Raw genomic sequence first — 17,184 nt, 5'->3', positions numbered from 1 at the left:
GACATGTCATCAAAGAAAATTGGTTGATGATAAATAAGCACATGAAAATATGCTCATTAGAAAAATTCACATTAAAAACACAGTGTGATATTATTATTCACCTATTGGAATGGCTTAAGTTAGGTGACTGACCATGCCAAGTGTTGACCAGGATACAGAGGAACTTGAACTCCCATATATTGTTGATGGGAATTTAAATGGTAAAACCACTTTGCAAAGTGATTTGTCAGTTTCCTAAAAAGTTAAACCTACTGTTACCATATGATCTATTCATTATATTCCTAGTTATTTACCTGAGAGAACAGAAAGCATAATTTAACACAGCTTGTACATGAATGCTCATATCAGCTTTATGTGTAAGAGCAAATAGCTGGAAGAAAACCCAAATGTCCAGTGACAAGGGATTGAATAAACACATGGTGCTATGCCAATACAATGGAGTACTGCCCAGCAACAAAGAGAAGTGAAATATTGGTAAATAGACACAATATGGGTGAATCTCCAAGTAATTATGCTGAGTGAAATAAGCCAGACAAAAAAGAGTACATAGTGTGTGATCCCATTTACAAAAGACTTTAGAAAATGCAAAATCTAATCCACAGTGACAAAAAGCAGATCAGTGGTTGGAGATTAAGGAAAGGAAGAGACAGAGAGTGGAGAAGAAGAGGGGAGGATTTCAAAGAGGCAAGAATAAACTTATGGGAGAGATGGATGTGTTCACTATATTGATTATGGTGATGGTTGCCCTGGTGAATACATAGGTCATAACTTTTCAAACTATATTTTATTTTATGTCAATTATACCTCTGTAATAAAAAAAGACACTGCCCTTTTTTATTTCTTGTGTTGTGGTAAAGGCTAAGACCATCTGGGAGTACAAAAAGAATTGAGTTTGGGTTGACCTTTTGACTTCACAACATGAATTCTCATTTTATTAAATTGTGAGACCAAGAGGGGTTAAAAAGAACTTTACAGAGATACATACACACATTACATGAGTTCAGTTCTACCTTTCTTTGCATTTCCATATAACCATTTTATGTGAGAACCTACCAGCATTTCACAGGAAGTTTTAATTTTGAGATCCACTATGCAAGAATTTTAAAGTAATTATCTAGTTTACCATGCTATTAATATTGCATGGACTTTTGGGTATTTCAATTATCAGTTTTCCATAATAGGGTTGGTGAATCTCTAGCTTAATAGGAATCATGCTGGTGTCATCTCTGTAAATCATTAGGTAATAGGGATCCCTGATCTTTATGTAAAGCAGCTTTCCAGTATATTTTGGCCAAGCCATTTGTAAACTAACATTACCAAAAAAGGAAGATATGCAAACACTCAAGTCATACATATTTAAATTATTATATTGCATATTTTTTCCTGCTTTTTTTTATTATTGTTCTTCACATGGTAAAGTCTCTGTTGAGTCTTATACTTAAATCTATTGGTTCTTTTACCAGCTCGATGACATATTTCATATCTGTATTTGCTGTCAAATTATGTAGCTGTTTTATTTTTAGTTTCTTAATTTTTAGGATAGTTTGTGACTCATGAAGCCCCCCAAGAAAATATTTTTTGTGACATCTTATAAATTATGCTTCATTTCTAGTAGAACCCTTTCAAAGATTTCATGTTTCAAGTATGCTACAGTTCTTTGGTGAAAACTAATTCTTCCCAACAACATTGTCTTAACACAAAAATAGCCTAAGTCTTGCATCTGAACCTTCTGTTCATAAGTGTGTGTCCTCTTTCTCTCTGCCCTTCCCTCCTCACTCTCTGCCTATTTGAAATTATAGCTCCATGTTGCACTAATTGTTTTTCTAAAAGGTGGTCTCGGTTCCTCTAAGTACTGATATTTCATTTTATTATTTGCCCCAGTTTTAAATTAGTGCTTTATTATAGCAAATTTTAAACCTTTTTTGGTCATCTATGGCCTCATAGCAAGTGACTACCTTGTAGAATATTTATAATTATATTATGAACTTGAACTCTTGGTAATTCATTTTCTAGTTTATGGGAGATATGAATGAAATGATTATGATAATGAAATAATAAGATTAAGAGACATAATAAAATGCAAGATTCTGTCAATTGAACTTTCAACTTTAGCTCTCTTTCTTTTTTTAAATATATTTTTTAAAATTTATTTATTCATTCATGAGAGACACAGGGAGAGAGGCAGAGACACAGGCAGAGGGAGAAGCAGGCTCCGTGCAGGGAGCCCGATGTGGGACTCCATCCCGGGTCCCCAGGGACCAGGCCCTGGTCTGAAGGCGGTGCTAAACCGCTGAGCCACCCGGGCTGCCCTCTTTTTCTTTCTTTTTTTTTTTTTTTTGAGAAAAAGAAGGTGACACCTTATACTCAAAAAAAGTATTTTTGATGCCTTATCATTCCTTCTCATACCTAAAATATCAGATGGGGATTTGATTGCTATGAATGCTCAACTTTTTGGGGCAAGTAAAAGGAGAGGGCCATTGTACAAATGCTGACCTAATAGCTAACTTCACAAACATGGGCTTCACCTAAGGCCCTAGCTCACTAATAAAATATGACAACTTCAAAGTAAATCAGTACAAGATATCCTGTAAGTTTATGTGAAAGCTCCATATAATTTTTTAATTAAAATTACAAGGCTTTCAAATACCCATCTATGACACATTGTTGCATGCAATTTGCTTTGTCCTTATGATGAGTAAGAAAATAAAAACAACCCTGAAATGTTCATAAAGATAGAGCACCATTGACAGAGTAGTTTAAATGTGTGGGCTCTGTGGTTGACAGCCTGGCTAAATGGATGCCTTAGTTGACTCCATGTTTTATATTAAACAAGTTCTTTAAGTCCTTAATCTTCTAAAGTAGAGAAATTAACAATAATCGCTCTCATGGAGGTGTTAGTATTAATTGAGATAATGTGAATGAACTGGTCAGAAGAGTGACTGACATCTAAGTGTTAAAAATAAGTGTTACTATTATTTTTATTGAGATATAACTGGCATATAACATTAGTTTGGTGTGTATAATATACTGATTTGGTATGTGTATATAGATCATTGTGAGATGAATCACTATAGATCTAGTTAACCATACATCACCACATATAGTTTTTTTCTTGTGATGGGAAAGTTTAGTATCTACTCTCTTAGTGACTTCCAAGTATGCTATACAGTATTATTCACTATGGTAACCATGCTACACATTAGATCCCCAGGACTTATTTATATTTAACTAGAAATTTGTACCTTTTGAACTCATCACCCATTTTGCCCTCTCCCTACTACTAGGCTCTGGCAACTTCTGATCTATTTTCTGTATTGATAAGTTAGATTTTTACTTTTTTTTTTCAGATTCCACATATAAGTGACATTATTTGGTATTTGTCTTTCTCTGTCAGTTACTATTGCTTTTTTAAGGAAAATGGATTTTTCTATTGCTATGCATATATCCATACAGAAAAGTATATAGAGCACATGTGTGAGGCTGGATGAATGACCACAAAATGAATTTGGAGGCATTCACTTTCAGTTTCATTCCTAAATACTGTTTATTCCTTCACTTTTTTTTTCTTTCCTTCCTGCTTTTAACTTAAATTATTTTGTTACATTTTGTTTGAGCTATTTCAAATTCTTTCTGGAACAAGGAGCTATTTAAAAGTCTTTCTGGAACAAGAATAAAATCACAAATAAGGGTGCCTGGCTGGGTCAATCACTGGAGCATGCAACTATTGATCTTGCGGTTGTGAGTTCAAGCCCCATGTTGGGTGTAAAGATTACTTAAAAAACAAAACAAAACAACACCCAAAGGATAAAATCACAAATAGATGAATGGATGGACACACAGTTCTCTGACATGATCAGAAAGCTGATCTACCTAGAGTCACCAGTGTTGAGGACCACAAATCTGTTTAGATGTGAAGAAACACCTCCTAGGAAAGATGGCATGGATGGATCAGAGCAGGGAGAGTACCCAGGGGTCATCTTTGGCTCTGATGCCAGCTCTAGTCATCTCAGTCTTTATCTATGTTGTTAGCCATTTATTCATTTGAACTTTCATTTTACATTCTCAATTGTAACAAGTACCATTGCAGCATTCCTGTCTTCAAAGTCTGCTGCTGTCAGAAGCCAGGTTTAGTCATTTCCTGTAATTTTCCAGTAGGAAAATGGCCAACACCAGAGAAGACAGTCTGTCACTCCAAGGATTCAGGTGATGACTCTGACAATGGAACCTAGGTTGATCACTATCATGTAACAATTTTTCCCCACTCATAGTAATAACAAACAGTTTTAATAATTAAGAGCAATAGCTATTCCAGCTGGCTTATTTGTTATGCAAAGATTGACCAGAAGGCAGTCTTAAGAAGTAACATGTTGCTCTTCTCAAAAATAGTCAAAATGTGAGGGATAAAACAATATACTGAATTCTAATCTCAGCCTTTGACTGAGACTTTCTGGAACTCCATTTCCTTTTCCAAGAAAGCATAGATTCAAACAAGATGAAGTCTAGCCTCCTTTCTAATCTCCCTCCTTTTTCTCCCTTTCCATAAGGTATATGGTTTTGAGTCTGTAGTGGTGTGAAAATCCTGACCACTCTTAGGTGCCAAAAATATTTCTGGGGAATAACACATCCAATTTTTTTCTTACAGCAATTTGTTTGGGAAAACTTTATGGGACTTAGTTTCTTTTTTTGACAAGTCCTTCAAAAAAACTGGGTGGGGATGAGGGTCAAGGTCCTGAGATGAACACTGCTATAAGAATTTCTAACTTTCTGAACTGAAGATACTGCATCCTATCTAGGTATGAGGATAGAATAAATGGCCTAAAAAGCACAGGTTTGTTGTTTTTCAAAGTGAATGAGGAAGCAGAATTACAGATGATTCAGCTCAGGAAAGCCCTAAAGGGGCTCCAATTTGAAACATTCTCTTTGGTAATTACTGTGGAACTGAGTTCCTGAGAGCTCCAAGTGCAATTAAACAGCTCTAGAGATTGCAGTGACAGGCCAGGCCAGTGGCAGGCCTCAGACAACTGGACTCAGCTCACCAGCTCTTATCTTGCAAGACATGCTTGCTCCCATTCCAGCCAGAGACCTATCTTGGGACTCTGTGAAACCATTTCCCAGGGTCCTGGAACCTCTTGCTTTCTTCTACAGGACCTGGGATTCACTTAGAATTCTTGTCCACAATTCCCTCTTCTTAAGAGAAGCCTTTGCCTGTTTAAGATCCTTTTTTATCTTCTTCAGTTCCAGATCCAAGGGAGCCACCATTTTGGTTCATTCTTTGCACCTGAGTGACAGGAGGCGGCCAGAAAGAGTGTCTCACTTAACACTTATTAAACAGCTGTTTGGGATGGGTCTTGACACGTGTGTGTGGTGAGTGGTGCAAAGAGGGAAGAGGGTCTGAAATTAGTCAAAGTGAATGCAAATATAAACTGTGGACAAATTTTGCCTCCACCTCCCTATTTTTCCTTTCTTCACTTATTTTTAATAAAGATGCTTATAGTGTCACAAATATTCTTACCTTGTTTTCTATATCTCAATGAGATAGACTAAGAAATATCAAATGATAAGAAATTGATCAGTATAAGGTTTTTATCTATGATGCAAGTTTGTTTTTGTGTTCTCCTTATGTTCCAGATGAATGTTTCCTTGTGTCTCTTAGAGAGGGAGGATATAGTCAGCCCCAAGGGAGAAAGGTCACAGAGAGTAAGCACAACTTTATGATTACTCTTTATTCTGTAACCTCTCTGGTCCATAGGTTCCCATCAATAAAATGAAGGAGATGGATTAAATATTCCTGTCCAAAACCATGGAGCCAGTTGTTTCAAAAGTATTTTTCTGGTGTCTTCTCTTATAGAGTTAGAGTTTTCCAGGGAACAATACTTTCTCTTTTTTTCACCTTCATACTTTAGTTTGAAGATAGGTCCTGCTGGTTTACAATCTGATAATGATTCTCTGTATAGATTTTAGCCCTTTTGCCCCAGAAACATGTATGCTTATTCTCCTTCATTACTCAGTCTCTTGGCTTTAATTTGTAAGACCTGATTTTCTGACCAACACTTTAGACAGTCTTCCCTTCATTTTGTTTTGCTTTGTTTTCCCTGCTTAGACAATCCTAATGTATATGTATCTTGAGGAAAACACATAGGACATTTTCATAGTCTGTGCAGAGATCATGGGGATTTAAACAATAGATTTATTTGCAGTTTGGGAACTTTTTCTTCCCCAGGTATTATAATCCATCTTCCAGGTTTCTTGGTCTCTTAATTCTGAAGTACATTTTCAGCCCCTATTTTTTCATGCCAGAGACTGGAGCTTGGTTCCATCTGGCTTCTCCCCTAATGGCCTAACTCCCCCCACTTCTCTGTGTGCTAGCATTTGAATGGTCTCTTGTCTGTACATGGAAACAGTTAATTCAAGTAGAGCACCACATCAGCATGCAAAAGAGTAAGTTAATTTTTTCTCTGTTGTAAGCTTTCATTTTCCCCATGCATGCCCATCTAATCATTCCAAATCTGGAATGATTTTATTAAATATTCTTTGTGTCTTTTTTTGTCATTAGAAAAATCAGTATGATTTGGGGATAAGGTAGGTTGATTTCTGATGAAAAGATGCTGATGTGGTCAGTCTAATGATAACCATAGAAGGGAGATTATTAATGTCTGTAAATATATGAGAAGTGTGAATAGGGATGAGACCAGGAGAGGGTACAAACTGTCTCTGAGGTCACTCAGTTATCAAATGTTTGAGTATGGATTTTAACTCATACACTGTGTCAGTACCTTTGGGGTACATGCATCCAAAAAATGCAGCTAACCAGAACTTTTGCAAATAGGGTTTATTCTCACATTTGAGGAAATCTGGAGGGAAGTAGCCCTGTGCTGATGCTGTGGCCTTGTGATGTCAACAAAGACCCAGGCACTTTGAATCTGTCCTTAGCACGTTGGCTTCTCATTTCCATGGTATTGGTGCTTTCCACAGCTCAAGCATAACCTTTATTTTCAAAGCAAGAAGGGGGGAGAAGAGTCACAAACATCTTTTTAATTTGAAAACAAAGCCTTCCCCAGAAACACTTTTTTTTCTACGCTTAACAGACTTTTTTTCTTTATGTCTTATTGTTCAGACTGTGTTAAATGGCCACCCCTGGCTCCAATGGAAGTAGAGAAAATGAAGATTTAACAGGGACATTGTTCTAGCAAGGCTCGAGCTCAAAATGATGATGGTAACTTGAAGATCTTTTCTGAAAGCATTTTAGCACTAATTCTATCACTAATGAAAAAACCCCCACTTATTTACTTATACTATAATTAACCCCATGCATGTGTGCAAATGTACATAATAAATGCTTTAATTAATTTTATTTTGAAATATCTAGAGTTTTTAAAAATTTTAATCCCAGTATAATTAACATACGGTGTTATATTAGTTTCAGGTATACAATAGAGCGATTCAATAATCCTATATATTTACATAGTACTAACCATGATAAGTGAACTCTTAATCCTCTTCACCTGCTCTGTCCATTCCACTTCCACTTTGGTAACTACCAGTTTGTTCTCTACAGTTAAGAGTCTTTTGACTTGCCTCTTTCCCCCCTTAGTTTGTCTTGTTTCTTTTCTTTTTTTTAATTTTTTGTTTGTTTGTCTTGTTTCTTTGTTTCCTTTCCACATATGATTAAAATGATATGGTATTTGTCTTTCTCTAGTGGACTTATTTCACTTAGCATTTTACCCTCTAGATCCATCCATTTTGCAAATGGCAAGATTTCATTCTTTTTTATGGCTGAGTAATATTCCATGGTATATACACCACAACTTCTTTATCCATTCATCTATCCATCTATTGGATTGCTTCCATAATTTTGCTGTTGTAACTAATGCTGCAGTAAACATAGTGGTGCACATATCTTTTTGAATTAGTGTTTTGTATTCTTTGGGTAAACAGTAGTGGAATTGTTGGGTTATATGGTAATTCTATTTTTAATTTTTAAGGAACCATACTGTTTTCTACAGTGGCTGTACCAGTTTGCATTCCTACCAACAGTGCAAGAGAGTTCCTTCTTCTTCACATCCTCACCAACACTTGTTTCTTGTGTTTTTGATGTTAGCCATTCTGACAGGTATGAAGTGGTAAGTCATTGTAGTTTTGATTTGCATTTCCCTGATGATGAATGATGTCGAGCATTCTTTCATGTGTCTCTTGGCCATCTGGCTGTCTTCTTTGAAGAAATATCTGTTCATGTCTTCTGTCCATTTTTAATTGGATTATTGGTTTTTTAGTATTGAGTTACATATGTTCTTTATACACTTTGGATATTAATCCATTATTAGGTATGTCATTTGCAAATATCTTTTCTCATTCAGTGGATTGTCTTTTAGTTTTGTTGATTGTCACCTTCACTGTGCAGAAGCTTTTTATTTTGATGTAGTACCAATATTTTACTTTTGTATTTGTTTCCCTTGCCTCAGGAGACATATGTAGAAAAATGTTGCTATGATCAATGTCAGAGAAATTACTGCCTGTGCTCTCTTCTAGGATTTTTATGGTTTCAGGTCTCACATTTAGGCCTTTAATCCATTTTGAGTTTGTGTGTGTTGTAAGAAAGTGGTCCACTTTCATTGTTTTGTGTGTTGCTATCCAGTTTTCCTAGTACCATTTATTGAAGAGACTTTCTTTTTCCCATTACCTATTTTTGCCTCCTTTATTGAAAATTAGTTGACTATATAATCATGGGTTTATTTCTGGGTGCTGTATTCTGTTCTATTCTATTTTTGTTTAGTAACATACTGTTTTGACTACTACAGCTTTGTTGTATATCTTGATGTCTGGGATTATGATACCTCCAGTTTTCTTTTTCTTTTTTTTTTAAAGATCATTTTGGCTATTTGGTGTCTTTTGTGTATCCATACAAATTTTAAGAATATTTGTTTTAGTTCTGTGAAAAATGCTGTTGGTATTTTGATAGAAATTGCATTAAATTTGTAGATTGCTTTGGGTAGTATAGATATCTTAACAATATTTGTTTTTCTAATCCATGAGCATGGTATATCTTATTTGTTTGTGTTGTCAATTTCTTTCACAAGTATTTTATTATTTTCAGAGTACAAATCTTTTACCTCCTTGGTTAAGTTTATTTGCTTAACCAAGGTATTTTATTACTTTTTGTGCCATTGTAAGTGGAAATGTTTTCTTTACTTCTCTTTCTGCTATTTTATTATTAGTGTATAGAAAAACAGTGGATTTCTGTATTTTGATTTCATGTTCTGTGTTCTTACTGATTTCAATTATCAGTTCTAGTAGTTTTTTTTTTTTAAGATTTTATTTATTTATTCATGACAGACAGAGAGAGAGGCAAGACACAGGCAGAGGAAGAAGCAGGCTCCATGCAGGGAGCCTTACATGGGACTTGATCCCAGGTCTCCAGGATTCACCCTGGTCCAAAGGCAGTGCTAAACCACTGGGCCACCGGGGCTGCCCAGTTCTAGTATTTTTTTGTGTGTGTGTGGAGTCTTTAGGGCTTTCTACATATAGCATCATGTCATCTGCAAATAGTGAAGTTTTACTTCTTCCTTACCAATTTGTATGCCTTTCATTTTATTTTTATTGTCTCATTACTGTGGGTAGCACTTCCATTATTACCTTGAATAATAATGGTGGAGTGGACATTCTTGTTTTGTTCCTGATCTTAGGAGAAAAGCTCTCAGTTTTTCACCATTGAGTATTATATTAGCTGTTGGTTTTTCATAGGTGGCCTTTATTATGTTGAGGTATATTCCTCCTAAACCTCTTTCATTGTTTTTTTTTTTTTTGTATCATGAATAAATATTGCGCTTTGTCAAATGCTTTTTCTGCATCTATTGAAATGATGGTATGGTTTTTAATCTTTCTCTTATTGACATGATGTATCACATTGAGTTGTGAATATTGACCCATGCTTGCATTGCAGAAATAAATCCTACTTGATTGTGATTAACTTTTTTTTTTTTTTTAACATATTGCTGGACTTAGTTTGCTAATATTTTGTTGAGTATCATTGCATCTATGTTCATGAGAGATATTCGTCTCTAGTTCTCTTTTTTGTAGTGTCTTTATCTGGTTTTGGTATGAGGATAATGCTAGCCTCATAGAATTAATTTTGAAGTTTTTCCTCCTCTTCTATTTTTTGGAATAGTATGAGAAGAATAGGTATTAACTCTTTTTAAATGTTTGGTAGAATTCACCCATAAAGCTGTCTGGTTCTAGATTTTAATTTCTTGGGAGTTTTTTGATTACTAACTCAATTTCATTCCTGGTAATTAGTCTGTTCATCTTTTCCATTTTTTCCTGATTCAGTTTTGGGAAGTTATATTTTTCTAGGAATTTATCCATTTGTTCTAGGTTTTCTAATTCATTGGCATGTAATTTTCCATAATATTCTCTTATAATCCTTTATATTTCTGTGGTGTTTGTTGTTATTTCTCCTCCATTTCTGATTTTGTGTCTTCTCTCTTTCTCTCTTTTATGTGTGTGGCTAAAGGTTAATAAATTTTGTTGATCATTTCAAAGAACTGGCTTCTGGTTTCATTGATTTATTCTTCTTGTTTTGTTTTTTTAGTTTCTATTTTGTTTATGTCTGTTTATTTTCTTCCTTCTACTGGTTTTAGATGTAATGTTAGGTTGTTTATTTGAGATTTTTCTTGCTGCTTGAGGTAGGCCTGTATTCATAAACTTCCCTCTTAAAACAGTTTTGCTACATCCCAAGGACTTTGGACCATTTTGTTTTCATTTTCATTTGTTTCCATGTACTTTTTGTTTTCTTCTTTGATTTCTGTGTTCACTTATTCATAGTTCAAGAACATGTGATTTTACTTCTGTGTATTTGTGTTCTTTCTAGATTTCCAGTTTCATAGCATCATGGTCAAAAAGGATGCATAGTATGACTTTGATCTTTTTGAATTTATTGAGACTTGTTTTGTGGCCTAATATGTGTCTATTCTGGAGAATGTTCTATGTGCCCTTGAGAAGAATGTGTATTCTGCTGTCTTAGAATGGAACACTTAGAATATATTCAATTCATCTGTTCCAGTGTGTCATTAAAAGCCACTGTTTCCTTGTTGGTTTTGTTTGTATGATCTGTCTGTTGATCTAAGTGGGATGTTAAAGTTCCCTACTCTTATTGTATTATTATTGATTACATCCTTCATGTTTATTATTAGCTGTTTTATGTATCTGGTGCTCCCATATTGGGTGCATAAGTATTTATAATTATTTTATCTTATTGGATTGCTCCCTTTATGATTATAGTTCCTTCTTTGTCTCTTGTTACAGTCTTTGTTTTGTGTATTTTGTCTGATATAAGTATTGCTATCTCAACTTTCTTTTCACTTACATTTGCATGATTACTGCTTTTCCATTCCTTCAAATTCAATCTGTAGGTGTCCTTAGGTCTGAAATGAATGTCTTGTAGGCAGCATATAGATGGCACTAGCATTTTTATTCCTTCCGTCACCCTGTGTCTTTTTTTTTATATATATAAATTTGTTTTTTATTGGTGTTCAATTTGCCAACATATAGAATAACACCCAGTGCTCATCCCGTCAAGTGCCCAGCTCAGTGCCTGTCACCCAGTCACCTCCACCACCCTGCCCACCTCCCCTTCCACCACCCCTAGTTCATTTCCCAGAGTTAGGAGTCTTTCATGTTCTGTCTCCCTTTCTGATATTTCCACTCATTTTTTCTCCTTTCCCCTTTATTCCCTTTCACTATTTTTTATATTCCCCAAATGAATGAGACCATATAATGTTTGTCCTTCTCCGATTGACTTACTTCACTCAGCATAATACTCTCCAGTTCCATCCACGTTGAAGCAAATGGTGGGTATTTGTCGTTTCTAATGGCTGAGTAATATTCCATTGTATACGTATACCACATCTTCTTTATCCATTCATCTTTCGATGGACACCGAGGCTCCTTCCACAGTTTGGCTATTGTGGACATTTGGCTATTGTGGAGTCTTTTGGGTTTTCTATGTAGAGTATCATGTCATCGGTCCCTGTGTCTTTTTTGATTGGAATGTTTAGTCTATTTAGTCCATTGAAAGTCATCATTGACAGGTATGGAATTATTGCCATTTTGTCACTTGTTTTATAGTTATCTGTTTCTTTCTTCTCTTGGTCTCTCTTCTCATAATTAGTTGGCTTTCTTTAGTGATATACTTAGATTCCTTTCTCTTTATTTTAGGTGTATTTGTTACTGGTTGCCATTCAGTTTGTATATAACATCTTCTGCATATAGCAGTCTATATTAAGTTGATGGTTGCTCAAGTTTGAACCCATTCTTTACCTCTCTATCTGCCATGTTTTAAGTATGTGGTGTCTTATTTTATATCCTTTTATTTTGTGAATCCCTTGGCATATTTTTCTAGATATAATAATTTACTGCTTTTTTTTTGGCTTCCTTTTTTTAAAAAAATTTTTGTTTGTGCTCTTTCTTTCTACTCAAAGAATCCTATTTAATACTTCTTGTAGGGGAGCACCTCGGTTTAGTGTCTGCCTTTGTTTTTGTTTTTGTTTTTGTTTTTTTTTTTTTTTGCCTATAAATTTGTTTTGTTTTTTTTTTTTAATTTATTTTTTTATTGGTGTTCAATTTACTAACATACAGAATAACACCCAGTGCCCGTCACCCATTCACTCCCACCCCCCGCCCTCCTCCCCTTCTACCACCCCTAGTTCGTTTCCCAGAGTTAGCAGTCTTTACGTTCTGTCTCCCTTTCTGATATTTCCCACACATTTCTTCTCCCTTCCCTTATTTTCCCTTTCACTATTATTTATATTCCCCAAATGAATGAGAACATATAATGTTTGTCCTTCTCTGACTGACTTACTTCACTCAGCATAATACCCTCCAGTTCCATCCACGTTGAAGCAAATGGTGGGTATTTGTCATTTCTAATAGCTGAGTAATATTCCATTGTATACATAAACCACATCTTCTTTATCCATTCATCTTTCGTTGGACACCGAGGCTCCTTCCACAGTTTGGCTATCGTGGCCATTGCTGCTAGAAACATCGGGGTGCAGGTGTCCCGGCGTTTCATTGCATTTGTATCTTTGGGGTAAATCCCCAACAGTGCAATTGCTGGGTCGTAGGGCAGGTATATTTTTAACTGTTTGAGGAACCTCCACACAGTTTTCCAGAGTGGCTGCACCAGTTCACATTCCCACCAACAGTGTAAGAGGGTTCCCTTTTCTCCGCATCCTCTCCAACATTTGTTGTTTCCTGCCTTGTTAATTTTCCCCATTCTCACTGGTGTGAGGTGGTATCTCATTGTAGTTTTGATTTGTATTTCCCTGATGGCAAGTGATGCAGAGCATTTTCTCATATGCATGTTGGCCATGTCTATGTCTTCCTCTGTGAGATTTCTGTTCATGTCTTTTGCCCATTTCATGATTGGATTGTTTGTTTCTTTGGTGTTGAGTTTAATAAGTTCTTTATAGATCTTGGAAACTAGCCCTTTATCTGATATGTCATTTGCAAATATCTTCTCCCATTCTGTAGGTTGTCTTTGAGTTTTGTTGACTGTATCCTTTGCTGTGCAAAAGCTTCTTATCTTGATGAAGTCCCAATAGTTCATTTTTGCTTTTGTTTCTTTTGCCTTCGTGGATGTATCTTGCAAGAAGTTACTATGGCCGAGTTCAAAAAGGGTGTTGCCTGTGTTCTTCTCTAGGATTTTGATGGAATCTTGTCTCACATTTAGATCTTTCATCCATTTTGAGTTTATCTTTGTGTATGGTGAAAGAGAGTGGTCTAGTTTCATTCTTCTGCATGTGGATGTCCAATTTTCCCAGCACCATTTATTGAAGAGACTGTCTTTCTTCCAATGGATAGTCTTTTCTCCTTTATCGAATATTAGTTGCCCATAAAGTTCAGGGTCCACTTCTGGATTCTCTATTCTGTTCCACTGATCTATGTGTCTGTTTTTGTGCCAGTACCACACTGTCTTGATGACCACAGCTTTGTAGTACAACCTGAAATCTGGCATTGTGATGCCCCTGGCTCTGGTTTTCTTTTTTAAAATTCCCCTGGCTATTCGGGGTCTTTTCTGATTCCACACAAATCTTAAAATAATTTGTTCTAACTCTCTGAAGAAAGTCCATGGTATTTTGATAGGGATTGCATTAAACGTGTATATTGCCCTGGGTAACATTGACATTTTCACAATATTAATTCTGCCAATCCATGAGCATGGAATATTTTTCCATCTCTTTGTGTCTTCCTCAATTTCTTTCAGAAGTGTTCTATAGTTTTGAGGGTATAGATCCTTTACATCTTTGGTGAGGTTTATTCCTAGGTATCTTATGCTTTTGGGTGCAATTGTAAATGGGATTGACTCCTTAATTTCTCTTTCTTCAGTCTCATTGTTAGTGTATAGAAATGCCACTGACTTCTGGGCATTGATTTTGTATCCTGCCACGCTACCGAATTGCTGTATGAGTTCTAGCAATCTTGGGGTGGAGACTTTTGGGTTTTCTATGTAGAGTATCATGTCATCGGCGAAGAGGGAGAGTTTGACTTCTTCTTTGCCAATTTGAATGCCTTTAATGTCTTTTTGTTGTCTGATTGCTGAGGCTAGGACTTCCAGTACTATGTTGAATAGCAGTGGTGAGAGTGGACATCCCTGTCTTGTTCCTGATCTTAGGGGAAAGGCTCCCAGTGCTTCCCCATTGAGAATGATATTTGCTGTGGGCTTTTCGTAGATGGCTTTTAAGATGTCGAGGAATGTTCCCTCTATCCCTACACTCTGAAGAGTTTTGATCAGGAATGGATGCTGTATTTTGTCAAATGCTTTCTCTGCATCCAATGAGAGGATCATATGGTTCTTGGTTTTTCTCTTGCTGATATGATGAATCACATTGATTGTTTTACGGGTGTTGAACCAGCCTTGTGTCCCAGGGATAAATCCTACTTGGTCATGGTGAATAATTTTCTTAATGTACTGTTGGATCCTATTGGCCAGTATCTTGTTGAGAATTTTTGCATCCATGTTCATCAGGGATATTGGTCTGTAATTCTCCTTTTTTGCGGGGTCTTTGTCTGGCTTTGGAATTAAGGTGATGCTGGCTTCATAGAACGAATTTGGAAGTACTCCATCTCTTTCTATCTTTCCAAACAGCTTTAGGAGAATAGGTATGATTTCTTCTTTAAACGTTTGATAAAATTCTCCTGGGAAGCCATCTGGCCCTGGACTCTTGTGTCTTGGGAGGTTTTTGATGACTGCTTCAATTTCCTCCCTGGTTATTGGCCTGTTCAGGTTTTCTATTTCTTCCTGTTCCAGTTTTGGTAGTTTGTGGCTTTCCAGGAATGCGTCCATTTCTTCTAGATTGCCTAATTTATTGGCGTATAGCTGTTCATAATATGTTTTTAAAATCGTTTGTATTTCCTTGGTGTTGGTAGTGATCTCTCCTTTCTCATTCATGATTTTATTAATTTGAGTCTTCTCTCTCTTCTTTTTAATAAGGCTGGCTAATGGTTTATCTATCTTATTAATTCTTTCAAAGAACCAACTCCTGGTTCTGTTGATCTGTTCCACAGTTCTTCTGGTCTCGATTTCGTTGAGTTCTGCTCGAATCTTTATTAACTCCCTTCTTCTCTTGGGTGTAGGATCTATTTGCTGTTTTTTCTCTAGCTCCTTTATGTGTAAGGTTAGCTTTTGTATTTGAGTTCTTTCCAGTTTTTGAATGGATGCTTGTATTGCGATGTATTTCCCCCTTAGGACTGCTTTTGCTGCATCCCAAAGATTTTGAACGGTTGTATCTTCATTCTCATTAGTTTCCTTGAATCTTTTTAATTCTTCCTTAATTTCCTGGTTGACCCTTTTATCTTTTAGCAGGATGGTCCTTAACCTCCATGTGTTTGAGGTCCTTCCAAACTTCTTGTTGTGATTTAGTTCTAATTTCAAGGCATTATGGTCCGAGAATATGCAGGGGACAATCCCAATCTTTTGGTATCGGTTCAGACCCGATTTGTGACCCAATATGTGGTCTATTCTGGAGAAAGTTCCATGTGCGCTTGAGAAGAATGTGTATTCGGTTGAGTTTGGATGTAAAGTTCTGTAGATATCTGTGAAATCCATCTGGTCCAGTGTATCATTTAAAGCTCTCGTTTCTTTGGAGATGTTTTGCTTAGAAGACCTATCGAGTATAGAAAGAGCTAGATTGAAGTCACCAAGTATAAGTGTATTATTATCTAAGTATTTCTTCACTTTGGTTAATAATTGATTTATATATTTGGCAGCTCCCACATTAGGAGCATATATATTGAGGATTGTTAAGTCCTCTTGTTGAATAGATCCTTTAAGTATGATATAGTGTCCCTCTTCATCTCTCACTACAGTCTTTGGGGTAAATTTTAGTTTATCTGATATAAGGATGGCTACCCCTGCTTTCTTTTGAGGACCATTCGAATGGTAAATGGTTCTCCAGCCTTTTATTTTCAGGCTGTAGGTGTCCTTCTGTCTAAAATGAGTCTCTTGTAGACAGCAAATAGATGGGTCCTGCTTTTTTATCCAGTCTGAAACCCTGCGCCTTTTGATGGGGTCATTAAGCCCGTTCACATTCAGAGTTACTATTGAGAGATAGGAGTTTAGTGTCATCATGATATCTATTCAGTCTTTGTTTTTGTGGACTGTTCCACTGAACTTCTTCTTAAAGGGGAATTTTAAGAGTCCCCCTTAAAATTTCTTGCAGAGCTGGTTTGGAGGTCACATATTCTTTTAGTTGCTGCCTGTCTTGGAAGCTCTTTATCTCTCCTTCCATTTTGAATGAGAGCCTTGCTGGATAAAGTATTCTTGGTTGCATGTTCTTCTCATTTAGGACCCTGAATATATCCTGCCAGCCCTTTCTGGCCTGCCAGGTCTCTGTGGAGAGGTCTGCTGTTACCCTAATACTCCTCCCCATAAAAGTCAGGGATTTCTTGTCTCTTGCTGCTTTAAGGATCTTCTCCTTATCTTTGGAATTTGCAAGCTTCACAATTAAATGTCAAGGTGTTGAACGGTTTTTATTGATTTTAGGGGGGGATCTCTCTATTTCCTGGATCTGAATGCCTGTTTCCCTTCCCAGATTAGGAAAGTTTTCAGCTAGAATTTGTTCAAATACATATTCTGGCCCTCTGTCCCTTTCGGCGCCCTCGGGAACCCCAATTAAACGTAGGTTTTTC

At 36.2% G+C, this 17,184-nt stretch overlaps 1 protein-coding gene across 2 annotated transcripts in view; it reads left to right on the top strand.

Annotated features, from left to right (window-relative positions):
* The window catches only part of DKK2 (dickkopf WNT signaling pathway inhibitor 2), a 370,758-nt gene that overhangs the window by 20,233 nt on the left and 333,341 nt on the right, over positions 1-17,184 (top strand). Inside the window, exons 2-3 of one of the 2 annotated variants that reach the window (XR_007407838.1) lie at positions 7,115-7,213; positions 7,983-8,110. The gene's annotated coding sequence lies outside the window, so the exon portion shown is untranslated. Of the gene's footprint in view, positions 1-7,114; positions 7,214-7,982; positions 8,121-17,184 lie in introns of both variants that reach the window. The other variant, XR_007407837.1, reaches the window with a different exon arrangement.

The sequence above is a fragment of the Canis lupus genome, chromosome 32, assembly GCF_003254725.2.
Source record: "Canis lupus dingo isolate Sandy chromosome 32, ASM325472v2, whole genome shotgun sequence".
NCBI classification, from domain to species: Eukaryota; Metazoa; Chordata; class Mammalia; order Carnivora; family Canidae; genus Canis; species Canis lupus.
Note: the sequence above shows the minus strand (reverse complement) of the source record. Positions and strands in the feature narration are given on the sequence as shown.